We start from the raw sequence: 5,896 nt of genomic DNA, 5'->3' as shown, positions 1-5,896 counted from the left end.
ACAGGGATCCCTGCTTATTATTTGATAGGTCAATGTTTTGCTGATTTTTCTACTGGGGTTTTTTGCCTTTTAATTATTGACTTAGGATAGTTCTTGGTTATAATAGTAAAGGGAATAAAGCCATATATATATATATATATATATTATATATATATACATATATATATATATATATTTACTTTATTGAATTTGGAATTTAATAAAACATTATTTTTCTTGTCAGTTTAGTTGGGTATGGTGACACACACCCATAGCTGCAGCATTCATGAAGCAGAGGCAAGAGAATGATGTAATTTGAGGCTAGCCTTGGCTACACAGTAAATTCTAGGCCTTCCTGGACTACAGAGTGAGTCCCTATCTCAAAAACAATTTATTTTCTTGTTGTTGTTGTTGTTGTTGTTGTTGTTGTTGTTGTTCTTCTTCTTCTTCTTCTTCTTCTTCTTCTTCTTCTTCTTCTTCTTCTTCTTCTTCTTCTCCTTCTCCTTCTCCTCCTTCTCCTTCTTCTTCTTCTTCGTTCTTACTAATCTGAGCAACCTCTATTGCAGTACAGTTCCATCTCTGTAAAGGCAAGTATTAAAGATTACTACACATCTCAGGGAACTGCTAAGCATGAAGACGAAGTATATGTGGGATAGTGTTGAGCAAATACAAGCACATGCCATGCTTAGTTTGCTGTCAAGAGCTTATATTAATCCAATAGCTTTATGAAGCCTCGTGAGAGGCTCAGGTGACTGGTGTTGACAAATTCCAGGTTTGTTTTGTTCTGCATTTAGTTTATTTTTGGTTAAACAAAGGTTTCTGGTTGTTCTGAGAAGTAGAGGGTAGAGTTAGAGGCTGTCCATGTAGAGCGCTTTCTCTGGAGCCGAGCCCAAGATTTGTATCAGCCGTTGGCCTCCTTCACCGTGTCTCACTAAGCCATCAGCAGATGTACTCTTCTCCCATTCTCCCACTCATAACCATCTAAGCATGGAACCCCCATAGCACCAAGGTGAGATGGCTGAGCATCTCCTTATCTGCCTTATTTGCTTGCATCTCTGTTGGGAAGCTAGGCTTACTAGAGTTCACACACAGCAAACTCCTTTTTCAGTATTGCAGATTGAGCCTGAGGCCTCCTGACCGTTAGGTAAACTCTACCACTGACCTCAACCCCAGCCCATTTTTAATTTTATTTTTTTTTACTTTTTGTTTTCTTTTCTGTGTATGTCTATGTATCTGCACATGTATATGTAGGTGTGGGTATCACTTAGATTGACCAGTTTTTGTTTCAACTTCACTAGAAATTTGTACCACCCCCATCTCTGGTGTTTAATGCATTTATGTTATCTCCACTACTGTCAAGGGTAGGGCTGGAGGTTGAGTATGATAAGCTTTAATAGTAAAACGAAAATATCTGAAGATTTTTTTTTTTTTGCCTCTGATGGATGAGTTTCTATAGAGTCAAAGGAAGAAACATCTAATGGCAAAATTGATCAGCCCCTCCAGGTAGAGAATGCTCCCTACCCTTACGGGTACCCCTATTATCCTCTCTGCACACAAATCTGCCTTATAGGTCCTGCCACTGAGTGAACGTAAAATGAACAAGTCAATATTATCGAATCCCGTGCATTTGGCAAACACTGTGCTAAGTGCCTTCACATACATTTTCTCATTTAATGGCTCCTTTGCTTACTTACTGCAATGGGAAAGTGGAACTGGGCCTTTGGTTGCTCCTCCCCTTCTCTGTCTGAGCGAACCTTCCACCCACACGGAAACAAAATCCGTTCTTTCTGCATCTCATCTGGGTTCTAGGCCAAAGGTTGGTTTCTCATTTCTAGAAAATGAAAGATGTGATGACTTAGGAGAAGGATGGGGGCTGAAGGCTACCTGCTGCCTCACACTACACCCTGTGCCCATGTGGGCAGGCGCTGCCTCTGTCTTCTTACTCTATGGGACAAGGGTCCTCATCCATTCACCCTCCCTTTTGATTGACAGCCGAACTTATGTTACCACTATCACTAACTACAAGCTCCCCCCCCGCCCCCCCCCCGCCCCACAAGACTAAAGAAAACAAGACAAAACAACCCTGTCTCTGGAGACAGGTCTTAGCCATCCCTGAGTCGGCTTACTGTACTCTCCTCTCCCTGTGATTCTGATCTTGGGTTCCTGTAGGAAAGCGTTGCCTGGGTGAAGTTGTACCACTAGCAAGAAAGGAATCTTCCGGAACTCCAGGAGAAAGCCTGCCTCCTAGGATATCTCGGCTCTTAGGAATGGCTCTCTAGCTGCTGACATAGCCATATGGGCCCAGCTCCAAGGCTGGTGCCGACTCCCAGGTGTCTTCTAAAGAAAGGCAACCAGCGGTAGTCAGAGCTGAGCAGAAGCAGTGACCCATTTACGGAAGTAACCCAAAACACAGTGGCCAGCAGCCTGTGCTGCAATGCCTTGGCATGTGGCTAAGTTACAGCTGGCCTAGGCTGGTGGCTGTAGGCACCAAGCCAAAGAAGACCCTGAAGCAGGACATATTTACTATCAGCATGGGGTAACATTGTTATTCCAGAGGCTCCTGACGTTCCCTCCTGTGTGTATCAGCATCCGAGTGACTGTGGTGGGCACTGAGATGGAGGAGGGCAAACATCTTGCCCTCAACAGCAGAAAGGCAAGTAGGACAACGTGGGAGAGAGGTTTGGAACTTAGAGAAACTCACAGTTGTAGAATCGAGAGCATAGCCCTCCAAAAATGCATGAGGAGTTGTACAAAAGGGCCGTATGGTGGTATGATGGTTACTTCTAACAATGATGGTTACTTTTGACGAAATGTACAGCCATCTGGGAAGGAAGTGTTAATGAGGGATTTCCTTGATAGGGGCAGTGGTTTAGATGGGATTTTCCCCCCACAGGCTCAGATATTTGAACACTTGGTCCCCAGCTGGTGGTGCTGTTTGGGAGGGTCAGGAGATACGGATTTATGTCCTGGAGGTGGGCTTTGAGAGCATAATTTTCTCATGTTATTTCCAGTTCATTCCTCTGCTTGTTGCTTGCTGCTTGCTGCTTGCTGTTTGAGATGGGAGCTGTTTCTGCCGCCACGTCTGCCCCCTGCTGCCAAGATTCCCTGCCATGATGGTCTCTTACGCCTCTGGAGCCATAGGCTTGAGCAAACTCTTCTATAACTTGCCTGGATCATGGTAGGATTTTTAACTTTAAAAAAATAATTTGTCTCTATTCTGTGTGCATTGATGTTTTGCCTACATGCATGTCTGTGCGAGGGTGTCAGATCCCCTGGAACTGGAGTTACAGACAGTTGTGAGATGTCATGTGGGTACTAGGAATTGAACCCAGGTCATCTAAAAGAGCAGCCAGTGCTCTTGACCACTGAGCCATCCCTCCAGCACCCATCATGGTATTTTAATCACAGCAACAGAAAAGTAACTAACATAATCAGGTTGCCCAATGGGCATATCTGCCCCAGGCTTTTCCTAAATGTGGTCATTAGGGGGAGACACACCCTGAATGTGGATGGTAACAGTTCTTAGGTTTGGGTCCTAGACAGAATAAATAGGGAGGGAGCTGAGCACAAGTAAGTGAGCATGGGTCTATTCTTTGTCTGCTCTTGATGGTGGATGTAATGTGTCTGGCTGCTTCAAACTCCTGCCTTGAATTTCCCAGCAACGATAGGCCATAACGTGGAACTGAGAACCAAAATGAACCTCTTCTCCCCATATGCTGTTTTTTGGTCAAGGTAGTTCATTCCAGCAACAGAAATGAAATCAGGGCAGGCAAGAAGAGGCCACACCATGGAGCAGGAAGCAGGAAGCAGTGCCAAGGAGAGGCCGGGGAGAAGTATAGACAGTGAGTAGCTGCTGTCAGAGAGAAGGGCGAGACGGGCTGTGTCTGGGAGGTAAGCCTGGCCAATCGATAACAGGGTGATCTTGCTTGTCTTTTCCAGGGTCTGGAGTCTATCTGAGGGGAATGGGAGCCAATAACTGTCCTAGTATGAGTGAAGGACATGAAAAGATTTGTGTTCTCTTAGCCCATGATAGGGGTGGAGGGATGTGTGTGTGTGTGTGTGTGTGTGTGTGTGTGTGTGTGTGTGTGTGTGTGTGCCTTTCCCCGTACTCTAGGGACTGAGCCTATCACATGTACCACACAGCTTCATTCCCAGACCTATATCTTGCTTTTTTTTTTTTTTTTCCCCCGAGACAGGGTTTCTCTGTGTAGCTTTGGAGCCTATCCTGGCACTCGCTCTGGAGACCAGGCTCGCCTCGAACTCACAGAGATCCATCTGCCTCTGCCTCCCAAGTGCTGGGATTAAAGGCATGCGCCACCAACACCCGGCTTTTTTGTTTTGTTTTTTTATATCTTGCTTTTAATCAAACAAACTTTATACAGATGTTTATTGGGAAAAATATGAGTTACCCTTTTTATTTCCCATTAATAATATTTTGGATTTTTTTATCTAATAAATTTTAAAAAGAGATGAATTCTTCAAAAACATAGGTTTCATCCTGATTCTGACTTTCCCACCTGACATAATCAGAATCCTAAAGGAAGTCACAAGCCAGTTTAAAGTTAGGACTCTGTTCATAGTCAGTTTTATTTCTATACCTAACATACAGTGTCCAGCCCATTGTTTGTGGAGTACTCAAGCTGTGTCCCCTTTGCATAGAATTATGTGGGAATTAACATACACAGGAGAAAAAAATCTATGATAGGTATAATCACATTCTGACATTTTGGTTCTACTATCTTGTTTTTAACGGATTTTCATTGGCATGTAATAATTGCGTATATTTATAGGCTAGATCGTGATGATTCAATCCATGTATTCAATGTGCATTGATCCAATCAGCAGGATTGGCCTTTCCATCTTATTGGACATCTGTCACATACATCCTGTGTTCAGAGTCTGCAAACGTCTGTCTCCTACCTCTTTAGAAAGTATGGAGTAACTTGCTGTAAACTATATTCACCCTGTTCTGCGTGCTATCATTTCTTTCTAGCATGCGTTATTCAGTCTCCCTCTGCCCTGCATCCCCCACCTTACAAAGCCTTTTTTTATGACATGTTATTACATTACGTTTTTAGAAAGTCATTGTAAGATGGAGACTGAACACACGGAAATGCTAGGACCAGCGTGGAGAATTTTGCAGTCCTGAAGCAAGGAAATGATAGGGGGCCCAAGCTACACCAGAGACAGTAGGGATGCAGACAGCAGGGTCTGAGAGGGACAAAGCTGCTGCTCCAGGTGGGGTGGCAGGCATTCAGATGAGTCTAGGCTTTGATGGGTGGAACAGTGTCAAGGAAGGAAGGGGCCAGGGCCAGAAAGCCTTTCATTCCCTTCAAGGCCACCTGGATGTCAGTGGAGGTGCCCTACAAAGGGGGCTTGATGAGAGGCCAGACCCTTGTGGCTAGAAAGGACAGGGCTCCTGACACCTGCCTGGTTGCTAAGACCGAGTCTGTGTGGAACCCAGTTTGCAAATGAGAGGTCTTCGGTACCTGCAGCCAAGCAGGGCCTGACAAGCTGTTTCCATGGAGACGCAGAGCTGTGTGCAGGCGTAGGCGGGTTGATCCATTCCAGAGCCTTGGGTCACAAGGCTGTAGCGGGCTAACAGGAAAAAAAGCACGATCGATCAGGAAAGGATGGTCATAACTATTGGCAGCTAATTGAGGTTGTATTGTCATAATTCTAGATTAAGTCTAACAAATCAGGATCCTGCTAGCTACCACTTAGCAAGAGCACAAGGATGCAGACACCAGTTCAGGCTAACTCCAAATGTGCAGATGCCCATCCCAGGCCATTCTGTATCCTTGAGCTCTTAAGCAACTACATCTCTCTTCCAACTGTCTGAGATGCAGGCAGCGATTGGGGGAGTTAATCTCCTTTTCATTTTTCATAGGAATGGCAAAAATATGCAGGGAGCCTA

At 44.8% G+C, this 5,896-nt stretch overlaps 1 long non-coding RNA gene across 1 annotated transcript; it reads right to left on the bottom strand.

The window, feature by feature from the left end:
- Window positions 1-437: 437 nt before the first annotated feature.
- LOC113832857 lies at window positions 438-5,628 on the bottom strand. The gene is made up of 3 exons (XR_003480331.2): window positions 5,469-5,628; window positions 1,674-1,810; window positions 438-558 (listed from the first exon to the last, which is right to left on the bottom strand). It is a non-coding gene; the product is annotated as an uncharacterized LOC113832857 (long non-coding RNA).
- Between the last annotated feature and the right edge of the window lie 268 nt (window positions 5,629-5,896).

Source organism: Cricetulus griseus (assembly GCF_003668045.3).
Source record: "Cricetulus griseus strain 17A/GY chromosome 1 unlocalized genomic scaffold, alternate assembly CriGri-PICRH-1.0 chr1_0, whole genome shotgun sequence".
Classification (NCBI taxonomy): domain Eukaryota; kingdom Metazoa; phylum Chordata; class Mammalia; order Rodentia; family Cricetidae; genus Cricetulus; species Cricetulus griseus.
The sequence above is the reverse complement of the archived record's forward strand: the minus strand, read 5'-3'. Positions and strand labels throughout refer to the sequence as shown.